This window comes from Neolamprologus multifasciatus, chromosome 9 (assembly GCF_963576455.1).
Source record: "Neolamprologus multifasciatus chromosome 9, fNeoMul1.2, whole genome shotgun sequence".
Lineage (NCBI taxonomy): Eukaryota > Metazoa > Chordata > Actinopteri > Cichliformes > Cichlidae > Neolamprologus > Neolamprologus multifasciatus.
Window position 1 is genome coordinate 30470087 of NC_140447.1, and position 16227 is coordinate 30486313.

Here is a 16227-nt window from a genome sequence, read left to right on the forward strand (position 1 = left end):
GAGCTGCCAGTCTCACTCGTCTAACCCTGTGCCTGTTTAGCGCGGGATGTCCCCCTAGTGGCCAATCTAAAAAACTACAACAGAAATGACCAGCCACCCTCTGACTAATGAAATAAGTTAGTATCGGTTAACTTTTACGAGTATGAGTACATTTTACAGTATTGGCCCCGATACCTGATACCAGTATCGGTATCGGCGCATCCCTACCACGAAGCTTTCTCCCCCAAATATAAGAACAAAATCAGCATTAGGTTAGAGTGGGTTAATTAAATAAGTAGAATTGATGTTATTTGATTGTTCTTATTTTCCCTTTTTGCTTTGTTCCTGCCAAACTGCTTTAACAAGATCTGCAAATAAAGTGTAAACTGTGGACATTCACTTGTTAACTCTTTGTGAAACATTAGAGGTATAAATCTGAGTATTAATCTTTATTCCTCCAAATAGCCCTGATTGGTTTCTCTAGCCTTTTTTAAGCAATTTCTTCCCTTGGAGTCTGCAGTCCAGGCTTCTTAAACAAGTGTTAACAAGTGACACGATCAAGAGGGGAGCTGAAATGACAAGTGTGACTGATTAGATTTGACCTGTGTGATTACTCAGGTTTCTTCACACCAAAGCAGCCAGGCTGGGCAATCAGAATCAGAATGACAAGACATTATTAATCCCTGGGGAAATTATATGGGTTAAAGTTGCTCCAGTACAGTAACATTAATAAAAACAGATTACACTATTTAGCAATACAACATGTTAAGATATAAGGAATAGGACAATATTTACAAATCACCAAATAATAAAGGTACCCAAAGACGTGACAGATGTGATTATAAATAAATATCAAGGAAATAGACAGGAACATTACAGAGTAGAAAAGAGCGTGTGTAAAAATGGTCTAACTATTGCAGTGTTTACAGTGTGTTAGATGGAGGAGTTTTACAGGGAGATGGACACAGGAATGATTTCCTGTGTCGTTCAGTGGTGCTTTTTGGTAATCTCAGTCTCTCACTGATCGCGCTCCTATGGCTAGCGAGCACATCATGGAGTGGGTGGGAGGTATCATCCATGATTGTCTCCAAGTCAAATATTTTACGCGTCGGGAGTGAGAACGGGTTGTCCTTTTTGTGGAGATAATTTCTCCTGCATTAAGGAAAATCCCTTCACGTGGAACAGAAGAGGCTGGAGTGCAGAGAAACTGGTAGAGATGCAGTTATACAGTCTACCTGGGCCCCACAAACTATCAGCTAAAGAGAATAAATACATTAAATTTCTGCACATTTGGCAGACTAACATTTTAAGAATGGCAGCACGGTGGCACGGTGGTTAGCACTGTTGCCGCACAGCAAGAAGGTCCTGAGTTCAATTCCACCATCAGGTCTTTCTGTGTGGAGTTTGCATGTTCTCCCCGTGTTTGCGTGGGTTCCCTCCGGGTACTCCGGCTTCCTCCCACCGTCCAAAGACATGCAGCTTGTGGGGATAGGTTAATTGGAAAAATCCAAATTGTCACTAGGTGTGAATGTGCGAGTGAATGGTTGTCTGTCCCTGTGTGTTGGCCCTGCGAAAGACTGGCGACCTGTCCAGGGTGTACCCCGCCTCTCGCCCTATGACAGCTGGGATAGGCTCCAGCGCCCCCGCGACCCTGAAAAGGATAAGCGGAAGCGAATGGATGGATGGATGGAACATTTTAAGATTATTTAAAATAAATAAATAAATTTAAAAAAAAAAAAATATATATATATAACATTAAATGTAAAGAGTCAAATGGAAGTTTTTCTAAAGTTATTTAATGATATTTATATTATGAAAAAATTATGACATTTTAAGTTTTTACGTTTTCAGATAAAATAAACACACACAAAACAAAAACAAACAACAAGAACACAAAGCTGGCAAACCCAACTAAAATTGACCAAAATCTACTCAAAATACTCCCACACAACAGAACCTCCTCTCTTCCTCGCTGGCTCCATATCAGTGGTTGATGATCAGTGATCAGTAGTTTGCTATCTGTCACCATCAAAACACTCCACAAATCCTGCGAATGATTCACTTCCTTCTAAACCATTAAATCAGACACCGAAGCAGTTAGGTTCTAAATGAAGCTTCGGACGTCACTCATCACGTGACTCTGGCCAAACGAATCAAGCTTCGACTCGGTGCTTCTGAAGCTGAAGTGTTGATTTTTTTGACACACGCACCGGACCGTCAGCTTCAAACGAGCCACCATTTTGTTTTCTTAAGTGTAAATAAGTGAACGTTATCAGGCCATTTTTAAGCAGACTCTTTTGTTTGAGAGGATTTAATTTTTTAATTTTTATTTTTTGTCATTTCGGTCTACACTCCACACCAGTTGGTGGCGATAATGCACCATTTTGCTGTTTGCCAAGAAGAAGAAAAAAAATCGGCGGGAGTTTTGTAATAACTTGAAAGGATTACAAACGTTTGCGTCTTGTCCTGAGTAGCATCGATAGAGTAATTGCGACTTTTAAAATGTATTTATTAAATTATTTGAGTCGAAGGAGGAAATGCCTGATTGAGTTGAAAATGGGAGCTTCAGCAGCAGGTACGGAAATAAGAGAGCAGCATCTCTAACCAATTTACTTGTTAACGTTACACTTTTAAATTGTTTTGAAGGAAGGGTCTAACTGTTGTTTGTTTACACGAATTATCTGTATACCTGATTATTTGAAACTTCGGCCTTGATTAATTCTAACATTAAGATCTGAAGTGAGAGACAGAAAAATGGAATTGTAAAGCAGATGGGTGTACTATGCAGAGGTGGGTAGTAACGAGCTATATTTACTCCGTTACATTTAATTTAGTAAGTCTTTGAAAAAAATGTACTTTTTAAGTACCTGTTTTGCACGATACTTTTTACTTTTACTTGAGTACATTTATGAAGAAGAAACGGTACTTTTACTCCGCTACATTTGCAAAATTCGACTCGTTACTTAAAAAAAAATAGTTTAACACATTAGATAACATGCCGTCAGTGGAGTTTCCGGTAACTTCTTTACCAATCAGATGTGGCCATGCAGTCACATGACCAGTTTGAAACCGTAGCGGGCAGAGCGGCCCAAGCGTTTCAAAGTAGCGGACACTAGTGATGGGATTTCCGGATCTTTTTATAGATCCGGCTCTTTCGGCTCGGCTCACTAAAAAGAGCCGGCTCTTTCGGCTCCGAACCGGCTCTTCAGGTTGTTTTGTTGCTTTAATTATTTAATCATTAACAATAATATAAAATTATGCAGAAAAGGAATTACTAATGTAAAAAAAAGTGGTTTTATTTATATATGTTTATATATGGCCCCTAGTGACAAAGCACGTACAAACTCTAAAGCATATACAAACTCCAAAAAAGCACGCACAAACTCCAAAACACATTTCTAGCGTTTACTGAACTTCCAAAACAGAGCTACCCAGATCACTTAAATTATACAATTGAAAGCATGTGTGTATTGTTTGTGTATTTATAGACAAGCACTCATATTTATTCAAATAATTAAAAAAAAAAAAGTTCATTTACCTGTTACTACCACACACCAAATCCAGTTGTTGATACTTCCTGGCTTGTGTAGCCACTAAGTAACAAAAGCTCAACACTGCGCCCTGCATCCTGGAGCACTTCTGTTGTCTTTTGTACGTGCTTCTGAGTTTTTACGTGTTTTGGAGTTTTTACGCATTTTAGAGTTTGTACGTGCTTAGGAGTTTGTATGTGTTTTGGAGTTTGTACGTGCTTTGTTTCTAAGGGCCACCATAAGTATACTTTATTTATTTATTTACTCCACATAAAATGTAATAAATAAATCATATAATACAAAAAACAACTATTTACATTTTAAACTTTTAACTATTTAAATTTTCAGCTTTTTCCTTTTAAACAAATTTAACGTGAAACAACACGAAACACTGCAAACCACAACACAATTAAATATAAATTTAAATATTAAAACAAAAAGAAGATGCACATTCTCTGTCATATGGGCCTGCATGATTTCTGAATCCTTTATCATCTGCAACTGAAAATAGTGGATGATTACTATACCTTTCTAATGTGACGTTGTTGTCCCTCACTCTCTTTCTCTCTGGCTCTGTTCCTGTGCTACTGCGAGTGTAACTAACGCCCCTCCCCCCCTCTGCCCAGCGCAAAGTACAGGCCGCGCATGCAGAGTTTAGCGGAAAAAAGGGCGAGAGAGAGGGTGAGAGAAAGAAAAAAAAAAACCTCACGGCTCCCAATAAGGAGCCGGCTCGCGTCGTTCACTTCAAAGACCCGGCTCTAAGAGCCATTTCGTTCGCGAACGACCCATCACTAGCGGACACACGGAAAGAAGAAATATGATGGCAGAGTCTACGCTAGAGATGAAGAGGATGAACACCTTTGGCCTCACATACAAAGAGTGCTTTGCTTAAAAGCAGCACAAAAGAACAGCTATGTCTTCAGCGTCGGTGTCTTCAGTGAGAGCCAAAACAAACCAACTTTTCAGCGTGAAACAACTCAGCTCGTGTAACCTGAGGAAACGGTAAGTTTTCTCTAAATATCTTTTTAGCTGTGGTTAGCTGGATGTCAGTCTGATGTTACAGCAGCTGTGTCGAGCTCGAGCTGCGAGTCATATTTTCGGCGCTACGTTGTAGTGAGATAAGTTTGGGTGTTTTGTGCAGCTTTGGCTGTCCTTTTAACTGCTAGCTGGTTAGCTAGCGTGAGCTATAAGCTAACAGCTAGCCTGGTTAATGACGCTAGAGTTAAACGCACATACAAGCAGCTCGTCTCTACTGCTTTAGTGTTAAAACAGAAGGCAATACTGCGGCTGACAGGGTTTATTATGTGAAACAGCAGCTTGTTTAGTTTAAACAGTCTGCATTAAGCTGGGCAAACGCTGTGCGATTTTTTTTTTTTAGTCGCGTTATTCAGCTCCTGCTCAAACTGTACAATTAAATCGCAGAGGTTAGAAGTTCATAGGTCACGATGCAGGTCTCACACTATACGGCCTGATGCTCTGATGCGACCTGAGTGCCCAAACTGTGCGTCCATAACATGAAGCTTATCATACAAAATCTGTCTCTCGCTCTCCCTCTCTGTCTTTCACTCACACAGACACACACACCATCAACTTTGCTAAATTACTAATGAAAAACATTGACCAGGCACCTTTGATTGAGCAGCAATGTCCACCTTTCATACCCTTCATGTTTGAACAATATGATATCACGTTATTACAATATACATAATTATCACGTTCGTACAATATAAATATTATATTGTATGAACGTGATATTATATTGTTCAAACGTGAAAGGTATATTGTTAGAACAATAAACTTTTTACGTTATAACGTGATATAACTCTATTTTTCTTTTGCCTGGGTGGCAGCTCTACGCTTACGTACTGAAATCTGAGGAAAGCAAGTCTACCACACATCTGTTAGACCAAAGCCAGTTAATCTGGAACACTGTTGGGTTCAGAGTTTCGGTTTAAAGTGGCTCGCAGTAGTCTGTAGTTTCTGCTTCTAAAAATTCTGATGGCAGCAAACGCCAAATGTGTCATTGTGACATTTGTGAGGTTATCTCAAACACACTCCATCAGCCTTGTTGCTGTGGAACAACAAAATGTTTAAAAATGTCGCGTTTACCTGGTGATATTCTCATGCGCAAGGCGATCAACACCCCGCTGATGCTGTGCACGGGACAGCAAGAGTAAACGATCGGGAGAATCTTGTCATCGTTATCGTCCCCTCGTAAGGTTTATTACTCAGATTTTAGCGTTTTCGCTTCGCAACTAAAGCGTGCAGTTTATTTTGTGTGCACTCAAATTGAGTCGAGTCAACCAGCGCCAGCTCTGGCCAAGTGCCACAGCCTACAGCCAGATTAACCTGTGACACATCTGCACCTGCTTCTATGAGTGGCTGCACTTACCCCTGGTAAATCCAGATCTACCCACCAACATGTTGCAATGCCAGCAATGTGGATTGTCAAGACTAAAAACAATCAGTAAGTAAAGACAACAGGGATCAATTTTTTCTGTGGCCACATTAAAAACCAGACGCCCAAAATGTATTCCTTAGCCCTTGTTAAATGAGTCCACCCGAACAGTCAGGCGTCAGTGTAGGAGAGCAGAAGTGAGCAAAAGTGGAAGAAAGACAAATTTTTGTACTTGCGCGTTTGACTCGCTCCATACGACACTCCTGGAGTGTCATGTCATAACAACCAACACGAGCACAGGTGACAGTTCACCTGTGGTGTGTAATTTACTAGACACGTGCACTTTTACATTCTTGTGTGTGTGTGTTTCCTATTATTATATGCGTGTAGTAGGTTTTGCAGTTTGACTGTGAATCATGAGCCTGGTGCTAAATGTTCTATTTTTTTTGTGATTTAATGTTTGTTTGTTTTTGTTCATTGCAGTGAACCGAGGATAAGCCTGTAGCTGTGGGACCTTTGGTGAGTCGTTTTTCACAGCCCCTTTGTTGTACAACCAACTTTGCACCTTTGGGGCCGACTGTAGGTCATCTACCTATTAGGGTGATGGTTGCTCCTGCGTAGAGGAGGACACAGCTTTGACTTCGAACTCTCTTTTTTGTTCTTACTTCATGGCTTTAAAAATACATTGAGATATATATCATATATCGCCATTAGGGCTGCCACGATTAGTCGACTAGTCACGATTTCGTCGACTATCAAAATCATCGATGACTGATTTAATAGTCGACGCGTTGTTTGAAGCTTTGTAAGATCACAAACGACGCAGGAATAAGTAGTAGGATTTAAGAGTGTAATAACGGACTGAAACAGAAGATGGCAGCACTGCATGTACAAGGATGCCAGCTGCCGTTAAACCCTGAAGAAGAATAAGCTGCGTCCCAGAATTCATAGCACAGCCCAGCTCAGTTTCCAACAATGGCGGCAGCTAGTTAGTTTTAATGTTACTCTTATTATTCTTTCTGGGTCACAAAATAAACGTTTAACATATTTTCAGGCGAGAATGTAGCTGTGTAAACCTCAAATATCTGCTCAGTTTATCAAGACACCTCATATTTTCAAAAGCGCTCCGTCTTTTTCGGGAGATGTCTGTTACCCACTAGCTCGATAGCAAGCCGGAGGCAAGGCTAACGGCAAATCTTTTTCAAACCCACCGCCGTCTTTCGCTACTCAGGTTAAACATGATATATAAGTCACTTAACTTAAAAATGTTATTGTTTGGCTTTTTTTAGTATTTTATTTGTTCCTGAGTAAATCGGTTTGCCTGAGATTAAAGTTATAGTTTTTACACAGCTGAATAAACATCAAGCAGACAGCTGATTACCAGAAGTGTGAGATGCTCGAGAATTTACTCTGGTGTCCTGTTATATTTTAGATAGCAAGGAGTTTATTAAACTTCACCGAAACAATCTGCAAATTTCATTAAAATTTAATAAACTATCATCTTGTCTTTATTTTTAGTTAGCACATACCTTAAACACTTAAAGCTGTTAGCTAATGATAGTTATATAAGAGCAGATGCTGCTGGTGCAATAAGCTGTATGTCCAATGGATGATGATCTGATTAGTCGACCAATTGCAAAAATAATCGGTGACTAGTCGACTATCAAAATAATCGTTTGTGGCAGCCCTAATCACCATCCAGCTAAAGAATATTGAGATATGAATTTTGAGTCATATCGCCCAGTCCTTGAAATAGCTACAGTACAGATTTTTCTCCATGTAAGTTTAATATCTGTCATGCTAGAGTTATGAAGGTTTCCCTGACTTTTATGGTATTTCTCAAAAATATATGCCAAAATGCACCTTAAAATACAAATGTTTTCTATTACTTCAACCATATATATTTTATGCTAAATAAACAGCTTGAAACTAATATACAAACACAAAAGGAAAATTTAACAGCAAAACTGTTCGTCTTCATTCACAGAAACAGGTCATCACCAGAGGAAATCTGCATTTAAAAACTGACAACTGGCTTGTGCTGTGGAAATACAAGAACCAGCTACATAGTTTTCTTTGAAGAATGCATATGAGGCGTGCAGTTTAAGCAGTGTAAACACAGCACATGCCATTCAGACTTTCAGCTGTAACTGTCACATTGTTGTAATATTGTGTCAGATTTAGATTGATGTGTATTTCTTTTAAGATTACAGTTAATGAAACATTTACCATTGTAATATTAAGATGCACGCTAAGGGACTATTTGAAATCATGGAGCACTGATTATTTTATAAGGGTTTTAATTGTAATTTATTTTGTTTTTTTATTCTGTTTCCAGCAGGTGAAAACTACAAGAGCCAAAAAGGTCATGAGAGAAATTCTGACAGTAGTCAGTGAAAACTGAGACAAGATGAAACACAGTGATACAGGAAAAATGGATATACCATCAAACACAAATCCAAGGAGGAAAACTTGGCCTGGGAGTGAGAGCACTAAAGGCAAAGAAAACATTTTTGCCATTTGTGAGTCTTGTAAGGCCCCGATACATGACGGCAACCAGTCTAACAATCCAGCATGGAATAGAAGAGAAATAGCTGAACTAACTAATTTGTCAAGAAACGATGTTCCACAACAGTATGAAATGAAGGGAAAGAAAAGAAAAAAGACAAAAAGAACAGGCTCTGATTTACTCCCTCATGGTAAACACAAGAAAAGTGAAACAAAAAAGGCAAAAAGCTTACTTTCAGAACCGATGTTTGATCAAGATCAGTCAATTCCTCGTGTTAAACACAAGCAAACACAGACAGAAACAACAGGAAGCTTCCTTTCTAACACTCCAGGTGATGGGCTGAAAGTTAATCGGCTCCAAAATCCAAAATCAAGTCACTCTGAATATCCTCCTTCCTGCTTCCTCTCTGTGACCTCTGTTGTTGACAAATCAGCAGCAGGTAGCAGCACTGCAAATCCTGAGAGTGAAGAAATCGTGACACACAGTATTATGAAGTCTGAAGCCATGCCATTATAAACCTTCAGGAACATCTGGATCTAGTGGGCTGTCCAGCAGGTCCTGCCTCTTGCCTTGTTCTCACAGCATGGTCTCACTGAGCAAAATACCTTGTGAAAAGAACAACTTTACACAAGTAAACAGCTCACCTGATACGCTGTTAAATGAGTTTACACCAGTTATCAGTGATGATTTTGATGATGAAAACTACACGTTCCAGTGCTCCTATCCAGGCCTGTACCAGTGCAGTGTGACCGGCCTGGTGTTTTTAATGAAGGGAGAAGGAGACGTGGTTTACAGGACTGTCCCGTGGAACAGGAAGCTGCTGGCCCAATACCACAAGAAGCCTGCAGGACCCCTGTTTGACATCAAATGTCAGCAGCAGTCTGTGTGTCAGCTTTGTCTCCCACACTGTGAGCTCATCTCCACAGGTGGAGGTCAGTTCTTGCAGGTCGCTCATGTGAAGGATGAGGGCATCGAGTTCATCACCCCTCAGCGGATAACAGAAAGTCACGTTGTTATAAACATCACAGGGTTTTCTGGTTACGGTATTGTCAGTGATAAAGACTCTCCTCCTGACCCAGTCCAAGCTTTGGTTCTGCTCTTCTACAAACCCCCAGTTGATCCTGATCTCAGCTCTCAGCTCAGTGTGTTGTTGCTTCCAAGGAACATCGTGATCCGTGATGTACAGCGCACCAGGAGGAAACTAATTGGAGATGAGAGATGTATCTACATACTGTAGATACATCTCCTCACTGCAAACTGCATCCAAAGCAGGTTTACACTCTGTCTGCTGTTCCTGAGGATGATCTGATTACAGTTGAACCAAAAGAAGCTGGTTTTGATGATGAGTACTACGACAGCTACTTTACGTCATTCCTTGTGTCTTTAAGAAGAATCCTCACAGATGTTAACCTCAGTCTGAAAGATGAGAGCAGCTCCACCTGTGTTTGGGAAAGAAAATTGTGTCTTTTCTCCCCTACAGTGGGAACTTTGAATCATCCTCCTTCTGAGAGGCTGTTAAACACACGAAGCTGCTTCATTGAAGGGATATCAGAACCTAATCTCAGCAGCTTGATCGACAAACTGCTGGAGAAAAAGGTGATAACTGATGCAGAGAGGGAGGCAGCAGATGCGAAGCAAAACAAAAGGGAAAAGGCTCGTTTTGTTATCGACACTGTGAGGAATAAAGGTGATGCTGCCAGTTTAGAGTTTATTAACTTTCTCCGTGAGCTTGAAAAAACCTTTTGCGGGCATCTCGGTTTAAACTGAATGGGTATTCTATGACTTTGTTTTTGCAGAACTCGTGGGGAGAAAGTGAAGCAATTACCTGCATGTTTGCGTATATATAGGGTCAGCAGGGAAAAGGCTGGGAAAAATCCAAAAACAGTATGTTGGTCTTAAAAGTATCTGATAAAACACTTTAAATATATTCTGTCAGTCAAAAGTTTTGACCGTCTCATTTAATGGTTTTTCTTTAGTTTTACTACTTTCTACATTGTGGGTACAAACTGAAGACATCAGATATTTTTATGCAAAATATACAGAATCATGTAGCAAAGAAAATAATTCTCTAAATGTGTCTAATATTTCAGATTCCCGAAAGTAGCCACCTTTTGCTTTGTTGATACTGCTGCAAACCCTTGGCCTTCTTTCTATGAGCTTCATAATGTAGTCACCTAAAATGGTTTCACTTCACAGGTGCCTTGTCAGGATTCGTTTGTGGAACTTGGCTTCTTAACAGGGTTGGGATCATCAGTTGTGTTGTGCAGAAGTCAGATTGGTACATGGCTGACATTCCCATTTGACAACCATTAGCTGATGGTTCTTGTCATGATATGAATTCTAAGTAAAGAGAAACCACTACTAAGGAAAAGCAACAAGCAGAAGAGATTTATTGGTCCAAGAAACACAAGGAATGAACAGGATGTTGGAAAACCATTTCAGGCGATGACCTCATGAAGTTCATCGAGAGAATGCCAAGAGTGTGTAAATCAGTAACCAAGGCAACGGGTGGCTATCTAAAAGAAAACATGTTTTATCATCTAAAATATAAAACATGTTTTGCGCTATTTCTCACTTTTTGTGTTTACTACATAATTCCATATGTGCTCATTCATAGTTTTGATGCCTTCATTGAGACTCTACAATGTAAATTATCATGAAAATAAAGAAAAACGATGAAATGAGAAGGTGAGAACTTTTGACTGACAGTGTAGCTGTGCAAGTTAAAGGGCTTTCTCTATAACATAAAAAGGGCAAATTGGCCAGTGTGAACACAGTACTGTACATCAACATTGATTTAAAAAAAACAAATGTGTGGTTACTACTTCAATTAGAATTTTAAACATGCTTTTGTGCGATGCATCTATTTTTTTTTTAGTTGTGTTTTGTTTTGTTTTCTAAGAATATAATAAAATGAATAGGAAAAGTAAATAAAAACAATGCACATTACGACCAGTTTCAGAGTTTAACCCTGTCACTTGTACATTAATTCATAGAAGATAAGATACTTAAAATTTTAAACAATGGTTTTCCAAGTGCATGATTTCAAGGACCTCATCCTTGTTAATTTTCCATTATAAAATGTTCGTAAAGACAAATTGCATTAGCACGCTTCCTGTAAGAGGACAATGAAAAAGGAGACATGACTGTATTTTATCTTTCCCATTCAGACTTCTCCCCTCAAATATTTGCAAGTATCTTTAAAAGTCTGTAAAATGTTTTTCTTTAATGGTGCCAAAGTCATTTTTTTTCATCTTTCTTTGATGAGTGAAGAACACATTTTTTATTGTGATTCTCAAATTATACAGTTTCAACATTTCATCAAATATTGCAGCTGCATATATTTTTTTTTATTCTGTGTGTTTTATAATGAGTGCTGTTTTAAAATTCTGTGATGCTTTTGTATGCTTTCTTATGTTAATTTACAGCAGACCTTCCCAAAGTGTGGGGCCCGCCCCCTGGGGGGGCGCAGAGCCATTGCAGGGGGGGCACGGCATGAAAAGGAAAAAACAAAAAAACAAAGCTTGGACACTGCTAGCACAGGGCGCCCACACAAACGCAAAGCAGGAGATGAAGCATCGCTGAATATGTTTCCAAACCAACTTCATTCTAAGCCAAAGACTAGAAAACATGGTGAAGCACATCTTCCCTTTGGTTTCACCTGCACAAGTGCCGAGGTAGGTCTCCCTGCAGGATTGGTTTTCCTTGCATCGGGAGCAGCGCTGGGCTGTTCAAATCACGGACAAACAGGATCCCACATTCTTGATTTTTAGTTCACAAACACTTGTTGTAATGACTAACTACTCCTGACATTTTGGAGATGTTTGCTCTTTATACAGTAAAGTTACAGTGGGATACAAATAACATCAGGCTGATCCTGCCAGGATTTGTTCCCTCGGTTCAAATCACAGACAAACAGGATCCCACAGAGGTTTATGTTTTTGAACCTATTTTGCACAGAGAGGCATTTTTTGAAAAACGTATTGATAGCAATGTTGAATATTATTACACAGGAAAAAAACTACTACATGTAAAATAATTGCACCATGACGCCTCTGCCTTTGTAAATGGAGGGACAGTAACTGCGTGTGTATGTAAGTGTGTAAAACCTGCATAGTCAGATTAACAGTATTTCGTCTCTATCTGCCATTCTGCAATAACGTGGAGCACAGCGTGACGTGAAAAAAGGCACATACCCTTGACGTTGTGTGACAAACTCTATATTCCTCGTCCACAAATGCAAAAAATCACTTTTAAAAAAATCTCCGTTTTTGGTGATTCGAAACGCCGTTTACGTGTGGACAAAACAGCTGTGTGTTCAAAAATACCCGTGTAGGTGCGGACGTAGTGTAAAAGAGTTAGTAGTTTATTTTATTACTACCTGTAGATTACTTGTATTTGCTTAATTGTTTACTAAATGACTAAGGTGTGAAATAAACCGCAATTGAGCAAAATATGGGCGTGTGTGGTTGGAGGATGTGCGCGTGCGTGAGGGGGGGCGCGATCATTTTTCTGTAAAACAAAGGGGGGCCCAGCGAAAAAAGTTTGGGAACCACTGATTTACAGTGACTTCTTGCTTTTAAACTTTGCACTTTGTGTTCTTCTGTTAAGTGTTTGTGACTGTGTGGAATGAACCAAATCTGACAGGTGAATATAATTCTTTGAAAGAATTTGCATTAAATTCAAATTGTATTTGATTCATAACAGTTATATAAAATTTAAAGTATTTGTAAACTGTTTTTTACTGCAGATCTCACTTTTTATTTATGGCAGGAAGCACACATTTCTCTGTATGTTTCTGATTTAAAAATCCACAAACGTCACATTTTCAAAGACAGCTGAATGATGACAGTGATTTCAACATCCTAGTCTGAGTTTAAATAAAGGGAAACAAACATTAAAGTGTCTTTAATGTGTGTTTGAATCTGTTTCTACAAATCTGACAGAAACCAAACAGCTAAACATATTTACCTTTAAATTCTTGCTTTGTTTTGAAATTATGCAATAATGTGAGTTAGCTTTTAGTCTGCTCTTTAGAGTGTTTTTCAGCATTATATTCTCACTTTTATTTTTAGATTTTCAGTTTCTAGTTTGCTTTATTAACTATAATAACTTGTCCCCATGGTTATTTAACTTGTTTAAAGTAAAGTGAAACAACTTTTAGCTTTGAGACGGCCTTTAACGAGGTATCAAATTAATTAAATTTACTTGAAAGTGTGTTACAAGATAATTTCCCTTAAACTGTTTATACCTTCATCAGCCAGCAGGGGGAGGCATTTGCTCAATAAGAGTGCTCTTAAACTCGGTGCAGGTGGAACCTGAAGAAGCCACGGTTTGATATCCTGCACAGAGGAAACCAAAAGCAGGACAATCACAGAATCTGTGCTGACATCTTTACATTTACCCTTTTAAATCATTGCTATGGGCCATTCAATCCACATACAACCTTTCCAAGAGCTTGGTCCGCATAGCCGGCAGTAAGTCGGACTCGTTCCGTGTGGGTGATGGACTCCGCCAGGGCTGCTTTTGAATAGTCTTCTTCTTTTTATCTATATTTCACTTTCTACTTCTCTATCAGTAAATGCAAACTGAAGGTAGCCATGTGACAGTAACTATGCACAACATTAGAAACAGGAATATTTCAGGAATTCACTAGTCGGACTTCAGTAAAACATTTGCACGAGTCAGACTGGATGTTCGTTTTGTTTGCTCTTATCAGATGTTTTTTTTTCTTTTGAACACGTATGTTGATTTTTGTTGCTGACTGAAAGGAATCCATTTTATCGCCATTATCTTATCTTTTCTGTCAGTGGAAGACAATGTGCATGAAAACAACTGCCATTGGAGCTACTCAAATCTCTACTGAAAGTCACTGATATAAATCTTGGAATTTTCTGTGCAGTTACAAATGTTTGTCTCGTGGTGTTCTACATATGCAATAATTTTTTTTTGGCATATGAAACCGGGGGAGTTGTACTTGCATCTTAAACCATCAGCTTGTCCTCGGTCACAGTTTCCTTCCACATATAGCTTTGCAAAAATTGCATAAAAAGCACTTGCAGCAACAAAAACATAATATTCCAGAAACAGGCTTTGCCGATCCGATCAGCTGTTTGTAACACTTCCTACATTAAAATAGATGGCAGCGCGAACTATCGCATGTCTGCCATTACCTGCCCAAAACCGGAATTGAGGTAATTTTTTTTTTTACTTGTAGGCCTTAAAAGCCTACACTGGTGTTTTTAAAAGTCATGTTTGACTTTATGCTTTCCTGAATAGTTTCTGGGATGCTCAGAACTCAAATTGCACTGCTTTAAATAGTTTATTTTGATGCACATGCTGTTTTCTTTCAAAATTTGCGTCATAGGATTGTTTTTCGTTTTTTCTGCAGTATATAAAAATTGGTGTATCCCAAAAGTAAAACTATGAAGACACTCAAAATAAATTTCCTGTGGTTGTAAACTATTTTTTGCAACTTTATTGTATTTAAAGTTTTGAGGGATAAACCTCTTAAATTTCTCTAAGTGGAAATATATGTAAAAAACAACAAAAACAAATGATTTTAAATTTTTTTGTAGTTTATTGCACTTTTTTGCAATTTATCTACTATGGACTTAATGCATACATATGATTAAAATTTGGGCTATAACAGTTGTATTGATGTATAGCAACTTGAAATGCTCCCAAAAATGGCTCCACAGCATGTAAAAATATAATATCAGCTCTGGAGGACTTGGTTCTATGGTAGGTCTTAAAGGGTTAAGCGCACATGTCACCAGAGACTGAGGGCTCCAGCCAGAAAGAGAAGGCTGACTTGTGTAAAAGGTGGAAATATGGACGATATGGACTACAATTGCTCATGAATGCTCAGTAAAAAGGTACACACGATATGTTTGTGCATTTACTTTGTGTGTACGTTTTATTTGAATTGTAATTTTTATTCTGCTGACATAATATCCGTGTTTTTCATTGATCATTTCACCATAGTTTTTCACGGTGTTTGCTGGTGAAAAGAAGATTAAAATACTGGTTAAACATCAGTTGGAGCATGGCCCTTTATTCTACTTGGAACATGAAAAACCTTCAGGACCAGTTACAATCTGGGATGGATTACATTTTTGTTGTGTATGAAAGAAGTACCGTAACTGCTATATCTGGGGGGAAACTACACATCACCAAAGAAAAGAAGCTAAAACATCTTGCTTATCTTTTTTTAATTATCTGTAATGATATATAATACATATGATATAGGAATAAAATAGCCATGTGTAATGTTTTGGAGAAGAGAGAACATGTTTCATTTTGGGATTTCATGGGTTTTGACAAAGCAAAGAACTGTGAAATGAAATGTGTTTTAAGAAACAGATTACATGAAATGTATCTTAGCAAATGTGAAAAACCAAGTGGCTACAAAATATTTAAAGTTCATAAAAGAAAGGGGGTCTTTACTCAAGAGTCTCTATTTAGAAAAGTTTGCTTGGATCGTTGAATGACAACAATCGGATGAAACCGCTGTCTTGTTACTTTGTGAAGGAAACCCAACTCTGGTTCTCTTTGTGTCCAGGAAACTGTTGGAGAGTTCGGAGTGAGGGATAAGAAGAGTGTGTGGGGGAGGGATCAGTTCACCTGTAGCTGGGACAGTCACTGCTGTGGAAATCATGTTTTGTCTGAACCATTTTTGCACCTTGTTTTCACTAAATTCACTGTCACTGTTAAGGAAGCCCTGTGACTGGGTCCTGATTATCCGTCACCAACATGACATTAAATCTTTTCTGGCACCAACGTGACTACAGTGTTTTCACAGAGCTTCT

The 16227-nt window shown here is 38.7% G+C and overlaps 1 pseudogene across 1 annotated transcript; it reads left to right on the top strand.

The window, feature by feature from the left end:
* Positions 1 to 3915: 3915 nt before the first annotated feature.
* LOC146511844 (caspase recruitment domain-containing protein 8-like) lies at positions 3916 to 12469 on the top strand (annotated as a pseudogene). Its single transcript, XR_014875966.1, has 3 exons — positions 3916 to 4511; positions 6391 to 6426; positions 8246 to 12469. The product of XR_014875966.1 is annotated as a caspase recruitment domain-containing protein 8-like (transcript).
* Positions 12470 to 16227: the final 3758 nt, after the last annotated feature.